Source organism: Bufo gargarizans, chromosome 6 (genome assembly GCF_014858855.1).
Source record: "Bufo gargarizans isolate SCDJY-AF-19 chromosome 6, ASM1485885v1, whole genome shotgun sequence".
In the NCBI taxonomy this organism is placed as follows: Eukaryota; Metazoa; Chordata; class Amphibia; order Anura; family Bufonidae; genus Bufo; species Bufo gargarizans.
Window position 1 is genome coordinate 224,762,301 of NC_058085.1, and position 21,506 is coordinate 224,783,806.

A 21,506-nucleotide genomic window follows, 5' to 3' on the forward strand; every position below is an offset into this window, starting at 1 on the left:
CATGAAATTAACAACTCTAAAAATGTATTCTTCAAGCTATAGTTCCTTACCCTTGTGTGCCATCTCCAGATACTTGTCTGATTAGGAGGCTGGGTAGGCAATCAAACACCCTAAGCCCGCCCAGCCTTGGAAGCAGGGGACCTGCTAATTTTTAAATAACACTACACAGAGCAATTGCTAGACTGACTTCTTACCAAGATATAAGCAAACTTTTGGTTGCATCAGTGGTGTATCTTGGTTTTGTGCTGCCCTAGGCAAGACTAAACTCGGGCACCCCCCTAATATAAATTTGACCCATCCCTTCCTTGTTAAAAAACAATGTGCAGCTAGAGTTAGTACAGTATTAATCCCTCCCTAATTCTCCCCCCTCTAACCACCCAACGGGTCCCAACCCCCTTACCCCATAAAACAACTAAGTAATAGATTTTTTGTGAATTACTGTAATTTAAGTACTTACAGTTTTTGAAGACAGCAGGCTCAGGGATCAGTGCATTGGTGGCCGGGGCCTGGCCTCAGTGTTCACGGTGACCGTGTGCAGGATCCGCTCTGCAGTTGGAGGAGATAAGGCTCACCCTAGAGTTTCCGGCCCGTGACTCCATCTCCGTGTGACGTCACGACGGCAACGTGAGGACATAAAAGGCAGGGGAGGTCGGGAGGAAGTCAGGAGGGGGAGGAAGTAAGTTTTTCAACTCTTTCACTATGCGGCGCCGGCGATGCTGCTCGCATTATGAAGGATCGGACAAGGGGCAAAAAATATATTTAGCATATTGTGTAACTATCACTAAGCAAACAAGACATTTTGCCGCCCCCTCTCAAATGCCGCCCTAGGCAAATGCCTTGTTTGCCTTGTGATAGATACACCCCTGGGTTGCATTGTTGATTTTATTTTGTTCCTAAGTAGTTGTTCATGTAGACCATAAGCAAAATAATCACAGCCACCCTTTCCTTGACACCTTTTTTTCCCCCCACAATATTCGATAGGCTACATCTTCCAGACAACATGACCTATTCCCTCAGCCATTTCTCTTTCAGTTATACCCAGCTCTGCTACCTCATGCTGGCAGCTATAACCTCTCTCGTCCCAGCCATGTCCCTTAGGCCTCATGCACACGACCGTTGTGTGCATCCGTGGCCGTTGTTCCGTTTTCCATGATTTTGTGCAGACCCATTGACTTTCAATGGGTCAGTTGAAAACTCAGAAGATGCACTGTTGTTCATCAGCGGCAGTGATCCGTGTTTCCTGTCCGTGAAAGAACACGGATGCACACAAGATTGGCATCCGCGTCCCTGGGTTACTTTCATACAGACGGATCCGAAGATCCGTTTGCATGCAAGCTTTTTCAGAGCTGAGTTTTCACTCCTTTTGAAAATCGTAGACGATTCAATCCGACTAGAAAAGACATATGCAATATCATGGCTAAAGCAAAGAGTATGACTCGGAACTCTGCCATAGACCAATCAAATCTACTACTACTCATACAGGAATGGAAAAAAGGAAGTAATAAGGTTGATGTTTATTGTCGGCCTAGCATGTCCACAGAAGATGATAAGAAAAAAGAGGAAGCCTTTTTATTTTAATCAGACAAACTGGCAAAAAAGACTGTTACTGATCTATGGTAATCAAATTACTCTGTTGGATGCAACCTACCGAACAACAAGATATGCATTGCCTCTTTATTTCCTCTGTGTGAGAACCAATGTCTGCTATGTTGTTGTGGGTGCCTTTGTCACCCTATCTGAAAATTCACAGAGTATAGTGGAGGCACTGAGAATGTTCAAGTCCTGGAATGACAAATGGAACCCCAGTTGCTTTCTAGTAGACTTCTGCCTAGAAGAAATAAATGCCATCAAAAATGTATTCCCTAGTAAGTAATATTGAACAGAAAGTAGATGTATACAGTACAGACTAGGGCTGCACGATAAATCGAAAAAATAATCGAATCGCGATAATCGGCAAATGCGATATGGCGATTTGGCCGACCCAAAAATGCCGCGATTATATATATAAAGGGGCCCCGCGCACATAACTGCCTTTGCGTGTAAAACCAGCTCTCTCCTATTGATAACAGGTCCGGCCTCTGTACTCACTGTCACTTTGAATGCACTGCAGCGAGCTGGCCGGCCGGCACGTGACTGACGTCACTTAGTTACGCTCCTCCCACTTCAGGAAGCAGGAGAGTTACTAAGTGACGTCAGTCACGCGCCGGCCGGCCAGCTCGCTGCAGTGCATTGCATTCATAGTGACAGTGAGTACAGAGGCCGGACCTGTTATCAATAGGAGAGAGCTTGTTTCACACACACACACACACACACACACTAGTAATATAGTTTACACGCAAAGCCAGTTATGTGCGCAGTTTAGGACACATAGGGCCATGAGGGGGACCAGCATAAGATGCTATATGTCTTATGCTGGCCCCTCTCATTGCCCTATGTGTCATAGCACACATCCCCTATAACAGCGTACTCCACAGATCCCCCACAACACAGCGCCATCCACAGATCCCCCACAACACAGCGCCATCCACAGATCCCCCACAACACAGCGCCATCCACAGATCCCCCACAACACAGCGGCATCCACAGATCCCCCACAACTCAGCGCCATCCACAGATCCCCCATAACTATGTCATACCCAGCCGCGTCAGCGGCTCATATGGGAAAATCCAAGCAAATAGACCTCTAGCACAATTCCCTTAAAATATTGCATCGCATATAGTTATTGCAATTTTTAGGGCCCTAATCTCAATCGCACAAAATTCCCATATCGTGCAGCACTAGTACAGACCAAAAGTTTGGACACACATCAAGCAAAGCAGTAATCAAAGCAAAAGGTGGCTACTTTGAAGATCCTAGAATATGACATATTTTCAGTTTCACACTTTTTTGTTATGTATATAATTCCACATGTGTTAATTCATAGTTTTGATGCCTTCAGTGTGAATCTACAATTTTCATAGTCATGAAAATAAAGAAAACTCTTTGAATGAGAAGGTGTGTCCAAACTTTTGGTCTGTACTGTATATATTTATATTTTAAAAGTATTATAAACCTAATGTAAAATATTTTTTATAATATTTTGTTAACTTTGCCTACTTTCATATCGGCATTTTTGTGCGAACTTTCACGGGATCAGCAAAAACATAGGCGATTGTATTATCTCTAAAATTGAAAAAGACGGATCTGGCCTTAAAGCCATTGTCAGTAAATGGCTGTCTATTTTTTTTATTTTTAATTTCTGAGAAATTTTATTCTGCAGCATTGATAGTAATCCATGCAGGATCTGTCTTGATCAATATCCCATGGCACACACACAAGCGCTGTTAGGAGCGGGTTTGTGTCCAGCTTGGGAATTGTTCCCATTGACAACTAATGGACACAGAAAAGAGTTGTTTTTCTCTGATTTGGAGATTGTGTTACAGATATTAACCGCCTCCGGGCCGCCTAACGCAGATGTGCGGTCCGGAGGCGGCAGCGCTGCGCTGAGTCACGCATATACGCGTCATCTCGCGAGACGCGAGATGACACGCTTTGCCGGCCCGCGCATGCGCAGTTCGGGCCGGCATTTCGTCAAGGGGGGTCGCGTCATCAGCTTGCCAGCCAATGATCGCGGCTGGCAAGCTGATGATTTAAAAAAAAAACAATCAAGTGCCAGATAACAGATCATATTAGTAAATATGATCTGTTATATGGCTGCCCTGCTCCTCTGCTGGTCTTTTTTGTCGGTTGGATCCAGCAGAGGAGCAGGCTTCACAGTGAGTAGCACCAGCAGTACACACTAGCCCCCAGATCACCCCCCTGCACCCCAATTAACCCTTTGATCACCCCTTTCAATCACTAGTGAAAGGAAAAAAGTGATCAGTGCAAACTGTCACTTTTTTTTTTCACTGGTATTGACCGTTAGGTTTTAGGATAGTTTAGGCCCCTTGGTTAGGTAGTTTAGGGATTGGTTAGCGCCCAGCCCACCGCACCGCAGTCACTGATTCGCTGATTAGCGTATCGCTAATCAGCATTTGTACTTTTACAGTATCTGGAAGTGATCAAAACTGATCACGGTCAGATCTATAATAGTATTAGTGTCACTTTAGTTCGCCCTCCACACAAAACGCAGTGTTTGCCCGATCAGGCCTGATCGGTCGCCCACACGTGCGATCGCCCACACCCGCCCCACCGCAGTGACAAAAAATATATATTTTTCGATCACTGCACATTCACTTTACACGAGCTGCGGCGATAAAAAAAATCTGTTTTGATATTTTTTATCAACCGCAGCGGCCTCCGGTACTTTGCTAGCCTCCCCTTTGTAAGACAGGCTTGCTTTTTTTCTTGGGTAGTCTCAGGGAATACCCCTAAATTTAGTTGCCCAAATGTCAAACAGGGGGTATTCTTCTGAAGAGGCCTACAGGCTTCTGACCCAGTCGGATGAGGAATGGGAACCCTCATCTGATGAATCTAGCGGGTCAGAATACGAATCTGTAGAAATCAGTGGCTCTCTGACCCAAAGTTCGGACGAGGAGGCTGAGGTCCCTGATAGCACCAGGCGTACCCGGCCCGTGTCGCTAGACCACAGGTTGCACAGGATCCGCTTCAAGAGCAGCAGAGTGGGGCTGGCGCTGTCGGATTACGTGGTGAGGCATACACCAGCAGCGCAGCCCTCCCTGGACCTAGTACCAGCACTGCCGTACAACCTGGTGAAGTGGCAAGCACCAGAAGGGCAGTTGAAGCTGGTACGGTGGCACGAGCAGTAGTGACCCCGTCGCAGCCACCGCAAAGACGGGCCCGTAGAGCCCCTAGAATCCCAGAGGTGCTGGCAAACCCTGATTGGCAGTCCCCAACTTCAGCCGCACCTGTAGTTCCCCCTTTCACTGCCCAGTCCGGAGTTCGGGTTGAGACAGCTCAGATCGGTTCGGCCCTGGGATTTTTTGAGCTGTTCTTGACCGCGGAGCTCTTAGACATAGTCGTGGCCGAAACAAACAGGTATGCCACACAATTTATAACCGCCAACCCGGGAAGCTATTATGCCCAGCCTTTCCGGTGGAAACCAGTCCAAGTTTCCAAAATTAAAACTTTTCTGGGCCTTCTCCTCAACATGGGTCTAACTAAAAAGCATGAATTGCGGTCATATTGGTCCACAAACCCAATTCATCACATGCCCATGTTCTCTGCTGCTATGTCCAGGGCACGTTTTGAGGCCATCCTGCGTTTCCTGCACTTTAGCGACAACACCGCCTCTCGTCCCAGAGGCCACCCAGCTTTTGACCGGCTCCACAAAATTCGGCCCCTCATAGACCATTTCAACCTAAAATTTGCAGATTTGTATACCCCAGAGCAAAACATCTGCGTAGACGAGTCCCTGATACATTTTACCGGGCGCCTTGGCTTCAAACAATACATCCCAAGCAAGCGCGCCCGGTATGGGGTCAAAATGTATAAGCTCTATGAAAGGGCCACAGGCTATACCCACAAATTTCGGATCTATGAGGGAAAAGATCAGACCCTGGAGCCGGTCGGTTGCCCTGACTACCTGGGGAGCAGTGGGAAGACAGTCTGGGACTTGGTGTCACCCTTATTCGGCAAGGGGTACAATCTTTATGTGGACAATTTCTACACAAGTGTGACCCTCTTTAGGCATTTGTTTCTAGAACAGATTGGCGCCTGTGGCACCGCGCGAACTAGTCGCGCGGGCTTCCCCCAACGGCTCGTTACCACCTGTCTTGCAAGGGGGCAGAGGGCCGCATTGTGTAACGAAGAACTGCTCGCGGTGAAATGGAGAGACAAGCGTGACGTTTACATGCTCTCCTCCATTCACGCAGACACGACAATACAAATTGAGCGAGCAACCCGTGTCATTGAAAAGCCCCTCTCAGTCCACGACTAACCTTCACATGGGAGGGGTTGACTTCAGATGTTGTCTCCGTATTTAGTTTCCCGCAGAACCAGACGCTGGTATAAGAAGGTGTCTGTATATTTAATTCAATTGGCTCTGTATAATAGTTTTCTTCTCTACAGTAAGGCTGGGAGAACTGGATCCTTCCTCAAATTTCAGGAAGAGATCATCGAGAACCTCCTGTACCCAGGAGGTTCCGTGGCCCCATCCACCAGTGTAGTTAGCCGTCTACACGAGCGACATTTCCCCAATGTCGTTCCTGGTGCCTCAACCCAACCGTCACCCCGAAAAAGATGTTGTGTCTGTATCAGGAGTGGAATAAGGCATGACACCCGCTATTTCTGTCCTGACCACCCTGCCCTATGCTTTGGAGAGTGTTTCCGGAAGTACCACACACAGGTACACCTAGCATAGGGATCACATCTCACCAGGACAGGCACACAGGGCTATTAGGGCCCATTCACTCACAGCTGCTGCAAACGTCTCCTTTCACCTGGGACAAAGTACATAACGCACTTCGCCACATCTTTGGGCGATTTGCGCTTCGCACATTGACCCATGGGGAAGGAGAGGTTTGTTCTATAAAAGGTAAAAAAAAAAAAAAAAAAAAAAACACCAGTAAGCAAAAAGGTTAATGTTTAGTTCAAAAAGTAAAAGTTTATATGTTCTGTTTCAAAGTTAATAAAATTATTGCGTCGCGGCCTGTTTTTTTCTTTTTTTTTTTTTACCTTCCAGGTGGACCAAGCGATCGACTAGCTGCAGCACTGATGTGCATTCTGACAGAAGCATTGCGCTGCTGTCAGATTACACGCAAGTCGGTATATGCGGCGCTGCAAGACGAGATTTCTACGTTTGCTAAGATACGTTTGCTAAGGCATACGAGCTGAGGAGGAGGCGGCGTTCCTATGCTTTGGAAAACACTTTGTATATAGAAAAAAAAATATTAAAAATCCCGGCAATGATTTATTCATCCACATCGATTGATGTGAATGGAGAAATCTGGTTTGCCAGGGCATACGAGCTAAGTGGGTATGGATGTTGGGCGGAGCTCCTATGTCCTGGCAGACGCCTTTCCCCTCCTTTTTTTTTTTTTTGGCAGAGATTTTTTCATCCACATTGATCTATGCGAATGAAGAGGCTGAACGGAAAAAAATATCTCATTACCTGTATGCTCAATATAAGGAGAATAGCAGAAACTCCTAATGCTGGCCATACATGTAATGATTGCGGAGACCCTCAAATGCCAGGGCAGTACAATCACCCCACAACTGACCCCATTTTGGAATGAAGACACCCCAAGCTATTCGCTGAGGGGCATATTGAGTCCATGAAAGATTTACATTTTTGTCCTAAGTTAGCGGAAAGTGAGACTTTGTGAGAAAAAAAAAAAAAAAAAAAAACTATTTCCGCTAACTTATGCCCAAAAAATAAATTTCTATGAACTTGCCAGGCCCCTCATTGAATACCTTGGGGTGTCTTCTTTCCAAAGTGGGGTCACATGTGGGGTATTTATACTGCCCTGGCTTTTTAGGGGCCCTAAAGCGTGAGAATAAGTCTGGGATCCAAATGTCTAAAAATGCCCTCCTAAAAGGAATTTGGGCACCTTTGCGCATCTAGGCTGCAAAAAAGTGTCACACATCTGGTATCGCCGTACTCAGGAGAAGCTGGGGAATGTGTTTTGGGGTGTCATTTTACATATACCCATGCTGGGTGAGATAAATATCTTGGTCAAATGCCAACTTTATATAAAAAAATGGGAAAAGTTGTCTTTTGCCAAGATATTTCTCTCACCCAGCATGGGTATATGTAAAATGACACCCCAAAACACATTCCCCAACTTCTCCTGAGTACAGCGATACCAGATGTGTGACACTTTTTTGCAGCCTAGGTGGGCAAAGGGATCCACATTCCAAAGTGCACCTTTCGGATTTCACCGGTCATTTTTTACAGATTTTGATTGCAAACTACTTCTCACACATATGGGCCCCTAAATTGCCAGGGCAGTATAACTACGCCACAAGCGACCCCATTTTGGAAAGAAGACACCCCAAGGTATTCCGTGAGGGGCATGGCGAGTTCCCAGAATTTTTTATTTTTTGTCGCAAGTTAGTGGAATATGAGACTTTGTAAGAAAAAAAATAAAAAATCATCATTTTCCGCTAACTTGTGACAAAAAATAAAAAGTTCTATGAACTCACTATGCCCATCAGCGAATACCTTAGGGTGTCTACTTTCCGAAATGGGGTCATTTGTGGGGGTTTTCTACTGTTTGGGCATTGTAGAACCTCAGGTAACATGACAGGTGCTCAGAAAGTCAGAGCTGCTTCAAAAAGCGGAAATTCACATTTTTGTACCATAGTTTGTAAACGCTATAACTTTTACCCAAACCATATTTTTTTTTTTTGCCCAAACATTTTTTTTTATCAAAGACATGTAGAACAATAAATTTTGCGAAAAATTTATATATGGATGTCGTTTTTTTTTGCAAAATTTTACAGCTGAAAGTGAAAAATGTCAATTTTTTGCTAAAAAATCGTTACATTTTGATTAATAACAAAAAAAGTAAAAATGTCACCAGCAATGAAATACCACCAAATGAAAGCTCTATTAGTGAGAAGAAAAGGAGGTAAAATTCATTTGGGTGGTAAGTTGCATGACCGAGCGATAAACGGTGAAAGTAGTGTAGTGCAGAAGTGTAAAAAGTGGCCTGGTCATTAAGGGGGTTTCAGCTAGGGGGGTTGAAGTTGTTAAAGGGCTTCTGTCACCCCACTAAACTCATTTATTTTTTTGGGGGGGTACTTATAATCCCTATACTGCGATATATCTATACATTATGTTATTAATCATTTTCTTGCTAATATGCTAATTACCTGTCTACCAGCAAGTAGGGCGTCTACTTGCTAGTAGCAGCCCCAAAAAAACGCCCCCTCCTCCTGTTGATTGACAAGGCCAGCCGCGATCTCCTCCTCTGGCTGGCCCTGTCTGCATTTCGAAAATTGCGCGCCTGTCTCAATTCGGCGCAGGCGCTCTGAGAGAAGGAGGCTCGCCTCCTCAGCAATCCTCCTTCAGTGCGCCTGCGCCGATGACGTCACCGAAAGAGAAGACGTCATCGGCGCAGGCGCACTGAGGGAGTGCTGAGGAGGCGAGCCTCCTTCTCTCAGAGCGCCTGCGCCGAATCAAGACAGGCGCGCGATTTTTGAAATGCAGACAGGGCCAGCCGGAGGAGGAGATCGCGGCTGGCCTTGTCAATCAACAGGAGGAGGGGGCGGTTTTTGCGGCTGCTACCAGCAACTAGACGCCCTACTTGCTGGTAGACAGGTAATTAGCATATTATAAAAGTAAGTTTTTTGCCTTATCTACAGAACGAAAATTATTAATAACATAATGTATAGATATATCGCAGTATAGGGATTATAAGTACCCCCCCCAAAAAAAATGAGTTTAGTGGGGTGACAGAAGCCCTTTAATGACACAAAGTTAAATGCCATTGAGAAAGTATTAGAAATATATTAATCAGTCATGCTGCACTTTACTACCATGGATTTGAAAATCTTTAAGGTTGTTATGCTATGCTTTAACGATTGTAATAAAGAAGAACTTTAAAATAAAATAAAGCTGTTAGGTAGAGTTCTGTCATTGTTTTGGACAGATTTCCATCAGGCAATGTTTAATTTGTCAAAGCCATACATATATAATTACAATTGTTTAAATCCACATATATTTTTGTGCACTGTTCATTATACTTAATTATTTTATACACTTATATACTCTGAAATATTGTACAGCGCTTTATATACATTAGCAGCAAGCTAGTCCAAATGAGACTCACAATGTCTGACATATCTTAAAGCATTAAAAGCTTAGATTATAGCAGTATTTGCTGTTGTGTGTAGCTGCAATATTTCAGTTTCAAAATTAATTTAATAAAATGAAATTTGCATTTAGATTCAAGGATTTTCATCGAGAAAAAGCATGGATGGAATGAGTTTCAAAGAAAGATCATAAAATAAGAAATTGTTGTAAAAGTGTTTAAAAAATGCTTTGTGGAATTGCAAATGCCACAAACATGGATGAACACAAGAGAGCCCTTGAAACACTTGAAAAATCAACAATTTGGAAAACAACAGAAGAATTGAGACAGTGGTTCTCCAATAAATGGTTGCCAGAAATTGAGGTGAGAAAACCATTTAGAAAATGCTTACGTGTAGTTTCACTCAATCTGTAATCTACCTACAAAAGTTTTTATTACGTGGGCAGAAGTAGCAGAGGATTGTAAGGAGGGAAGCATTCCCTCCAGTCCGTTTCCAGGTCAATGAAGTAGATTGCTGCATGTACTAGGTCATCGCTCATGGATTGCTCGTCCATATACTATATCATTGTTAGCCTTCAGCAAAGCACTTAGTACATGCACGATCTATTAACAAACTATGTTGTTTTAAAACAATAAAAAAAAAATGGCGAAAGAACACCATCAAGTGTTTGCTCATTCATCGGGTAATTGGCGACAGTATTAAAGGGGTATTATCATCTTTGCAATCATCTTTCAAACTCCCCCCCCACCCCCCGAGGCTTTTCCTAAATATACATATTTTTCTAAATCCTATAGTTTTTTTAATAAAAATGTAAAATCATATATGCTTGTTTACACTGGCTGCCCATGGAAACGGCCACCTATTGCCGCATCCATGGGCCGCGCTTGCGCATTCTTATATTGTTATGCCCCGGCCTCCTCGCTGACACTGTGAACGCGCATGCGCTGATGCATATTCTTTTTTGAGCCGCGGCTAATATAGTTCTGCGCATGAGCGGCCGGCCGAACAGTTCATGCAGGGAAGAGACAGTGCGGACAACGTCGGAGGACATAAGCGGTGGGTAAGAATTATTTCTATGTGCTCCGCCAACGAATGGGGGCAGATGGAGGAGGCACTTATGGGGGCAGATGGAGGAGGCACTTATGGGGGCAGATGGAGGAGGCCCTTATGGGGGCAGATGGAGGAGGCACTTATGGGGGCAGATGGAGGAGGCAAAGCTGAATATGCTGCTGTTCAGCCACAGTACTAATGGTGAAGGAAATAGACGGATTTAGTAGAGATGTGTATGTGGCGGTTTAGAATAATGCGGGTGAAAGATAGAATCAGATGTAGCAGAGCTGAATAAGCGCTGTTCAGCCACAGTACTAATGGTGAAGGAAATAGACGGATTTAGCAGAGATGTGTATGTTGTGGGTCAGCATCAATGCTGATGGAAGAGAGAAATAGATGTAGCAGAGATGTATATGAGACTGTTCAGCCACAGTGCTAATGTATAATATGGAATTATATTTTTTGATAAACAAAATGGGTTTGTAAGAGATCAGACTGAGATTTTGTGTGTAATACTGCAGAACAGCCTCGTGTTCCTGTACACAGAGCTCGCTTATCTCAGCTCTCTGAGGATTCCACAGCAGGGGGAGGGGCCTCAGACACTGCAGGCTGCCAGAATGATGACTCATACTCTTCACATGAACTAGCACGTAAGAACTCAGTGCTCAGTGTGATGTCATAAGGAGGTGTGGCCGGCCTTCACTCTAGCTGCCTAAGCCCGCCCAGCCTTATCTGCAGAAAACCAGGAAGTGAACAGCAGAGTGACTGCAGGGAAGGATGAATAAGCAAGATGATAATACCCCTTTAAACTGTCAGATAATCACAAATGAGCAAGGTGTCAGCCACTACATAACATTGCCACAGGTTTCAGCAACCGTGTGTAACAAGATTAATTTTTGGTCAGATTCCTAGCGTGGAAAATGACTAATAAAACAATGTTATTAGGTTCTCTAAACTTAATCTTTTAATCCCTTTTGAATAAAGGACTTAAGTGAGGAAACAGTGTTCACACCTCTTATTTTCTCTAGCTAAATTTTTTATTAATACATTACTTTGTTACCTATAAAAAACAGTATTATATAAGTGACATTGTATAGTTAAATTACAAAAAAAAACAGTCACAGATTTTGATGCTAAACACATTTGTTACAAATTTAGCGAATAAAATACATCAAAAGGTGGAATACAAGTCTTCATATATGACCTTTATAATGACCCTTAAAATGTAATTTATTTTAGATTCTAATGTAAGCGATTCGTTTTTTTTCAAATCAGAAAAGAAAAATGCTTTTTCGGAGTTTAGTCAATTAATTGTGTTTTTCTTACAGAAATGGGCACGTTTTATATATACACACCAATAATGAACTGGAGCGTCAGCATGAGGTACTAAAATATGCTCACCTAGATGGCTACAAGAACTGTTCCCTGAGTGAACTGATTAAAGTTCTTCACTCTAGTTTCTTTCCAATTACCTACAAAAAGCAAGTTTGAATATAATTAAGATAATGTACCGGTAAGTCTGTAATGATATAAATTTAAAGTAATATATATAATTTTAATAGGTCTTAAATAAATGTATTTTCTAACCCATTGCATTTTTTAAAAATAATTAACCATAATATAATTTTTGGTGTAACTATAATTTTATTTAGAATGTGTAGAGGCAGTGACACAGACCATTTTTTTTATAATATACTTTATTGAAATAGCCTATTTCAATTTGTAAAATAAAGCTAAAGTGGCCCATTTTGAGCATTAGCAAAGCTCCTCTGTCTTCAGTTTACATAACACATTCAGTGCAGAGCAAGTCTCCGCTGTTATATCTGTAAAGAATAAATCAAGGCAACTGGACGTACTGTAGATTTCTTGAAAACGTTTCACTCGTTCTTCCAACGAGCTTTCTCAATTCTGAGTGACTGTACAAAAATGTAACTGAATCAACATCTGGTAATTATACCCAGCATTGGGTCAAAGGTGTTGATTCCGTTATCCTAATTGGAGTCAGTAGGTGATAAAGACTTCCCAGAAAAAGGTGTCAAGACAGCATTGTATGTGGCAGACAATAAATGTCTAACCCCCCCACCTCTATTCAAGCTTGGCTTCTCAACTTGTGTACTGACCTCTGCTACATCTGGTGACCATCCTCGGAAATGTTGTTTAAAAAAGTACTCATTTCATTGAATTGAAAGGAGGGGGTGTCTGTAATAAAATTCCATCACAGCTCTACTGGAGAAAAGGCAAAGTGTGAAGAACAGGAAGTTGCACTTGCATTGACCGCCACCTCCTTGTCTCACAGCAGATTAAAGGGGGGCCCCACAAATCAGATATTGATCTATCCAGAGGTTAGGTCATAAATAAAATGGTCTGGACAATCTATTTAATAAACATGTGTATGTACTTGTGGTAGTTGATATGTACTGAAAACTTTTAATGCTATCTAATAATTCACTTTTAGAGACCAATAAATATGCTTTTTGTGTATTGAGATCAAATGTTTTTGTAAAACTAGAATGGTGCTGTTAAAATTAATCCAAGGAGAGACAGGGATAGTTGTAATTACCCAATTACACACACATCGAAAAAAGACAGGTATCAAACTTATATGGACGTTGAAAGAAGCAATATTGTACCAGGGAATGTGTATATACAGTGGGATGCGAAAGTTTGGGCAACCTTGTTAATCGTCATGATATTCCTGTATAAATCGGTGGTTGTTAAAATAAAAAAAGTCAGTTAAATATATCATATAGGAGACACACACGGTGATATTTGAGAAGTGAAATGAAGTTTATTGGATTTACAGAAAGTGTGCTATAATCATTTAAACAAAATTAGGCAGGTGCATAAATTTGGGCACTGTTGTCATTCGATTGATTCCAAAACTCTTAGAACTAATTATTGGAACTCAAATCGGCTTGGTAAGCTCAGTGACCCCTGACCTACATACACAGGCAAATCCAAATATGAGAAAGAGTATTTAAGGGGAGGTCAGTTGTAAGTTTCCCTCCTCTGTTAATTCTCTCTGAAGGGTAGCAACATGGGGGTCTCAAAACAACTCTCAAATGACCTGAAGACAAAGATTGTTCACCATCATGGTTTACCCTGGGTTCAGTCCTGAGCGTTCTGAAACGAGCGCTCTGTATGCGCGATTGTAGCGGCATTTACAATCGCGCATACAGAGACAAGCGAACACACATTGTCGCGCGTTCCCGAAAGTCTATGTATGGGAACGAGCGACAAACACCCCAAAAAAAGCTCAAGAACTTGTTTGAGTGCCGCTTGAGGTGGGCTAAAGCACATTTGGACAAGCCAGCTTCATTTTGGAATAAGGTGCTGTGGACTGATGAAACTAAAATTGAGTTATTTGGCCATAACAAGGGGGGTTATGCATGGAGGAAAAAGAACACAGCATTCCAAGAAAAACACCTGCTACCTACAGTAAAATATGGTGGTGGTTCCATCATGCTGTGGGGCTGTGTGGCCAGTGCAGGGACTGGGAATCTTGTCAAAGTTGAGGGATGCATGGATTCCACTCAGTATCGGCAAATTCTGGAGACCAATGTCCAGGAATCAGTGACAAAGCTGAAGCTGCGCCAGGGCTAGACCTTTCAACAAGACAACCCTAAATGCTGCTCAAAATCCACTAAGGCATTAATGCAATGGAACAAGTACAACGTTCTGGAATGGCCATCTCAGTCCCCAGACCTGAATATAATTGAAAATCTGTGGTGTGACTTAAAGAGAGCTGTCCATGCTCGGAAGCCATCAAACCTGAATGAACTAAAGATGTTTTGTAAAGAGGAATGGTCCAAAATACCTTCAAACAGAATCCAGACTTTCATTGGAACCTACAGGAAGCGTTTAGAGGCTGTAATTTCTGCAAAAGGAGGATCTACTAAATATTGATTTCATTTCTTTTTTGTGGTGCCCAAATTTATGCACCTTCTTAATTTTGTTTAAACAATTATAGCACACTTTCTGTAAATCCAATAAACTCAATTTCACTTCTCAAATATCACTGTGTGTGTCTCCTATATGATATATTTAACTGACTTTTTTTATCGTAACAACCAACGATTTATACAGGAAAATCATGACGATTAACAAGGTTGCCCAAACTTTCACATCCCACTGTGTGTGTATATATATATATATATATATATATATATATATATAGAAAATAAAAAATACAGGCGGCACCACCCTTAGTATGTGGGTGCAAAATCCAAGGACGGCAGCAGGTGCTTACCCCACGTTTGTAGATACAAAAAATTGGACTGCACTTCCAGCAATTCGTGAAGAAAATCTGAGTTTATTCACCCATCTTGTGGCAAAGCAACGTTTCGGCTCCAACTGAGCCTTTCTCAAGCTTGAGAAAGGCTCAGTTGGAGCCGAAACGTTGCTTTGCCACAAGATGGGTGAATAAACTCAGATTTTCTTCACGAATTGCTGGAAGTGCAGTCCAATTTTTTGTATCTATATATATATATATATATATATATATATATTTTTTTTTTGTGAGACAGTGACAGGTCTCATGCAGCATAGAGGAAAGGAAGGGGTGGATAGTGCGGTCCATAAATCACCTCCCAGGGTGTCAGCAAGGGGGAAATGTTGTCTTGGGACAGAGACTGTTACAGAGGCCTGGAGGCTCTGTGAGTGTGGTCTCAGCCCGGCAAGGCTGAGGGGCCACGAGGCTGGGTGGTAGCCTGGAGTTGGGGGACGTAGCGACGCCTGGGAGGGTCGCAGGGCCATAGTCAGGCAGACTACTGAACCCAAATCCCCCACAAGAAACAGTTAACTGGAGACAGTGGGCATACTGTGCTCTGTACAGCAAGGAGGCTGTGGGACATTTGGCTGACAAAGCCGCATGAGTTCACAAGGTGTGAACTCTGACCTAGGTGAGTCAGGAAACTTTGTGTTTAGTTAGAGCCTGGACGGGCGAGTGTTTATTATTTTGTCATTTTGTTGTTGCTGGTGTTGCACAATAAATGCAATGTTTGGACATTATATACGTGTCTGGTGAAGTAACCTGTGAGAATGACCCCCGGAGAAGAGCTAAACCCCCACAATATATATATAAAAAAATAATCGATTTTATGTTTATGTTGAAATCCTGTGAAGTTGATGATCCATAATGGCATATCATAGGCACGACCCAAACATTAGCATCTCTTGGAAAGCAGTTTTAGTGAAGATCCATCAACTCTGTGGGCACCTCTGCAAATGCTGGCAGCATGTCCTCCTCACATTGTAGTACAGTTTAATGATAGCTATTATGGATCGACTGATTATCGGTTTTACCGATATTATCGGCAGATATTCAGGATTTGGACCGTTATCGGTATCTATTTTGCAGATATTCCGCTGCTGTCAGCGCTCTCAGTGTTCCCTCAGCAGCACAGTGGAGAAGGAAGCAGCATCCCTCCCCCCTGTGCTGCCAACAATGATGAGACAGATGAGAAGAGGAGGGGAGGGGCTTTGGCCACTGCGCCACCAATGATGTTAACTTACTCATTCATTCAAATTGAACAGGAGGCGGGAGCAGGCTGCAGAATCACATAACCGGCACCCGACCTCTATGAGAGGTAGCTGCGATCTGCGGTAGTTAACCCCACAGCTACCGCTCATAGAGGTCGGGAGCCGGCTATGTGATTCTGCAGCCAGCTCCTGCCTCCTGTATATTAATAAATGAGAGATTTATGTTCATTGGTGGCGCAGTGCGCTCCCCCAAGCCCCCCAGTATTAATGATTGGTGGCACAGTACGCCCCCCCCCCCCCCGTATTAAAAACATTGGTGGCGCAGTGCGCCCCCCACCCCAGTATTAAAAACATTGGTGGCGCAGTGATTCCCCCCACCCTAGCCCCTCCCCAGTTTTAATCATTGGTGGCAGTGGCCACAGGGTCCCCTCTCCCCCCCTCCTCCGATCGGAGCCACAGCTATGTAATCCTGGGGCTCCGATCAGTTAACATGGCAGCCAGAACGCTACTGAAGTCCTGGCTGCCATGGTAATCTCCATGCTGCTGTGTGCACAAAGCACAGATTAGCAGGGACAGTGTGAGAACCTATTCACCCTGATAGAGATCTATCAGGGTGAATAGGACAAGGGTTCTAGTCCCTAAGGGGGCTAAATGTTAGTAAAAAAAAACAAAAAAAAAAACACCAAAATATTAAGTATAAATGAAAAAGAAAGATTTACCCCAAAAAATAAAAAATACACATTAACAAATAAAAATATTCATTTTCAGCAGATTTGTGTAGGATTTTATTTTTTTTCAAAAATAAAATTTCACAGAATATCGGTATAAATTATCGGCTATCGGCCTGAAAGTTCACAAATTATCGGTATCGGCCCTAAAAAAAAAAAATCTATATCGGTCGATCCCTAATAGCTATATATAATCATTAACAGATACCATCTTGAAAGTATAGAGATTTGCTAAATAGAATTTAGCTTAACCCCTTAACGACCAGCTCCATACATTTATGGCGCTGCCTGTGTCTCTGCTGAGGGCGCCATTGCCGTGGGTGGCCGCCTGCTTCTTATAGCGGACACCCACAGCTCATGTCTACAACCGGCAGTAATGCTGCTCGCGGACGTTCAACCCCTCAGATGCCATGGTTAATCCTGACCGTCGCATGTGAGAGCGCTGAAAATCGAGAGTTAAAGCTTTTGGCGGTGCTCTGGCTCCCCTGTGTGTCGCTGGGAGGAGCCAGAGTGTGTATGCAGCTGCCTGTGTGTTTATGAATGACAGGAGGCTGCTCCATAGTATTTCCTATGGAGCCTTTTCCTGTAATAGGGCTCCATAGGAAATAAGCAATTTTCTAATAGGTTCTAATGCTATTGCATTGGAATCTATGAGAATAGCAATCGAATGATTACATGTTATAGTGCCCTATATGAACTATACAAATATGTTATGGGCATAACAGTGCACAGATCACTTTCCCCATAAGGCTACTTTCACACTTGCGCTTGATCGGATCCGTTCTGAACGGATCCGATCATATTAATGCAGACGGAGGCTCCATTCAGTACAGATCCGTCTGCATTAATAACTTAGAAAAATTTCTAAGTGCGAAAGTAGCCTGAGCGGATCCGTTCAGACTTTCAATGTAAAGTCAATGGGGGACGGATCCGCTTGAAGATTGAGCCATATGGTGTCATCTTCAAGCGGATCCGTTCCCATTGACTTACATTGTAAGTCTGGACGGATCCGCACACCTCCGCACGGCCAGGCGGACAGCTGAACGCTGCAAGCAGCGTTCAGCTGTCCGCCTGGCCTTGCGGAGGCGAGCGGAGCGGAGGCTGAACGCCGCCAGACTGATGCAGTCTGAGCGGATCCGCATCCATTCAGACTGCATCAGGGCTGGACGGAAGCGTTCTGCTCCGCTCGTGAGCTCCTTCAAACGGAGCTCACGAGCGGACAGCAGGACGCTAGTGTGAAAGTAGCCTAACAGTGCACAGATCCCTTTCCCCATAACAGTGCACAGATCCCTTTCCCCATAACAGTGCACAGATCCCTTTCCCCATAACAGTGCACAGATCCCTTTCCCCATAACAGTGCACAGATCCCTTTCCCCATAACAGTGCCATAGACAGATTTCCCCCTCCCCATAGCAGTGCCATAGACAGATTTCCCACTCCCCATAGCAGTGCCATAGATAGATTTCACCCTCCCCATAACAGCCCCGGCCCTGCTGCTCACAGCAGACTAATCACTCACTGTATCTTTATTTTACCTTACAATCGTGACGCTCTACTAACAACAGGCAGAGCGGAGGGCGGCGTAACGTCACTTACTCACGTGACGCACCTGCTCCGCCCACTTTATGAATGAAGGAGGCGGAGCAGGCGCATCACATGAGTAAGTGACGTTACGACGCCCTCCGCTCTGCCTGTTAGTTGTTACTGGAGCGTCACGATTGTAAGGTAAAATAAAGATGCAGTGACTTAAAGTAAACCGCCCGCATAGCAACGAATCAGCGATTATTCGATAACTGGATTAGTCGACAACTAATCCAGTTATCGATTATTATCGATTAATCGTTGCAGCCCTAATCAGCATCATCAGGAATTCATTAATAAATTGTAATTTTAACGTTTAATGATTTCCCGATGACGCTCTAATATAACCATGATTAAAGAAACAGGGGGCACATCAAATGATTCAGGGAGTGCAAAGGGTGGTATAGCTGCATATAACAAATGACCTGACCCAAGAGAGAGTCAGAAAGAACCACCCCATAAATGCACATCCGACAATAAGGGAATATTAAAAAAATATATAAAGTTTATTAGACACAACAACAACAGACACGCATTAAAAAATTGTATACAATATAGAACAAAGGAGGAAGCGGGACTTCTCCGGCGACACGCGTTGGGCGCTTCTCATGTTTCCAGGTCCACTGTACCAGCTGGCTATGTAGGTTTGGCTCTTGATATCTGACCTCATGTTGGTCTGTCTTTATCCTCATTTCTAGTGGTCTTACCTCACCTTACATTTGCTTTATGGAACCCATTGTATTGCTTTATATGCTTGTTGATAACGCATACATCTATTTGTGGTAATCCAGTGGACCGGTGTGTGTCGGTTACATATATTTTATTGCATACCGCACTTTGTTCTATATTGTATACAATTTTTTTATGCGTGTCTGTTGTTGTTGTGACTAATAAACTTTAGATATATTTTTTAATATTCCCTTATTGTCGGATGTGCATTTATGGGGTGGTTCTTTCTGACTCTCTCTTGGGTCAGGTCATTTGCTCTAATATAACTAGTGTGATTACCACAAGGGACACGCAAGGGACATGCAGTTTTTAAAGGGGTATTCACATGGGGGGGGATTTCACTTGAATATGCCCCCATTGTCTGATAGGTGTGGGTAAGGCTACTTTCACACTTGCGTTCAGAGCGGATCCGTCTGAGACGGATCCGCTCATATAATGCAGACGGTGGCTCCGTTCAGAACGGATCCGTCTGCATTATATTGTTAAAATATTTCTAAGTGTGAAAGTAGCCTCAGACGGATCCGTCCAGACTTTTAATGTACGACTTTTAATGTAAAGTCAATGGGGGACGGATCCGTTTGAAGATTGAGCCATAGTGTGTCATCTTCAAACGGATCCGTCCCAATTGACTTACATTGTAAGTCTGGACGGATCCGCACGGCCAGGCGGACACCTGAACGCTGCAAGCAGCGTTCAGGTGTCCGCCTGCTGAGCGGAGCGGAGGCTGAACACTGCCAGACTGATGCATTTTGAGCGGATCCGCGTCCACTCAGAATGCATTAGTGCTGGACGGAAGCGTTCGGGTCCGCTTGTGAGCACCTTCAAATGGAGCTCACAAGCGGACACCCGAACGCTAGTGTGAAAGTAGCCTAACATTGGTAGGACCCGCACCTATATCGAGAACGGAGAGCACTGTTTCTGGAGGACAAGAAATTTCCCATGGTATGTCCACCACCAAGCGCTAATCCCCGCCTCTCCCATAGAAATGAATGGAGGGCGGCAGCACAGTGCGACCTCATCTACTTTCTTGGCTTTGTTCTCAATATATGTGAGGGTACCAGCCGCGGGACCAGCACCTATAAGACAATGTGGGCATATCTAAGTGGTATGCCCCCATTGTATGAGATGAGAAAACCCTTTAAGGCCTCTTGCACACGACTGTATGCCCCAAGAGACATACGGTCCGTGAGCGGGCCATATGTCCCGTAGTGGCATTGATCGTGTGCACACAGTACACAGCATCATAGTGTACAATGATTCTGTGCAAGTTGAGCTGCCCGCGGGGATATTGTCTTGCACGAATAGATCACCTGAGTGCGGGACAATAGCCCAGTTTGCAGCACAACATGGTCAGCATCATGATGCTCTGTACTCCCGTACGCATGATCAATGACGATCAGGGACATATGGCCCGCTAACGAACACTATACATCTTTAAGTGCATGTAGTCGTGTACAAGAGTCCGAAAAGTGTGGTCCATTATCAAAGCCGGACTAACTTTGAATTTCAACAAGATAGCCCTGGAGAAATATAGGAGCATTACAACCCTATAGATCTGAATACATGAAGATGGAACCTAGAGATGCTTCTCATTCCAAAACGGATCCGCTAAACGGATGACAAAACGGAAACCAACGTGACAAACGGATCCGCAATACAGATGGATCAGTTCAAACGGATCCGTCTGAATGGCTTCTGTTTAGTCAGTTTATTGACGGATCCGTTTGAAATGCCTTTCAAATGGATCCGTGAAACGCAAGTGTGAAAGTAGCCTAAGACTGTTAAGCAGTATTTTTTTTAACTAATACGTGTGAGCTGTTTTCTTGTTGATGTGTTTTGAAAGTGTATAGTGAGTGGACTTATGTCACCATTGTTCATAAGCAATATTGACACTGGAGAGCATCAGGTGACATAGATATAAGAGGTCAATATTGGGGAAAAAAGTGCACAAGGACAGACCAACACATTATAGTGTAGCAAATCATTGACAAATTGAACCAGGGGTCTAACAGATAGGATTTGAAAGCGCTAAAGGACCGTGCTGCAAGTGATAGTCAAGAATGAAGCATTTCTTCCCAACAATCTGTTTGATTGACTATGGAAGATTCATTTAATTTATAGACAGCCATCCCTTCCAGAGCATGTGTAGAAGCAATCTCTAATGATATTGCTAATTCCCGTTAAAGAATGATTGTTGGCAGCAAGCAGAGTGCAGTATAGATGATCTACTAATGACC

At 43.7% G+C, this 21,506-nt stretch overlaps 1 long non-coding RNA gene across 2 annotated transcripts in view; it reads right to left on the reverse strand.

Moving 5' to 3' along the window:
- Positions 1-1,392: 1,392 nt before the first annotated feature.
- LOC122942439 overlaps positions 1,393-21,506 on the reverse strand; it is a 35,030-nt gene continuing 14,916 nt past the window's right edge. For both annotated transcript variants that reach the window (XR_006390551.1, XR_006390550.1), the window contains exons 2-3: positions 12,152-12,222; positions 1,393-1,828 (exon numbers count right to left, since the gene is read on the reverse strand). This is a non-coding gene — a long non-coding RNA (uncharacterized LOC122942439). The remainder of the gene's footprint in view (positions 1,829-12,151; positions 12,223-21,506) is intronic.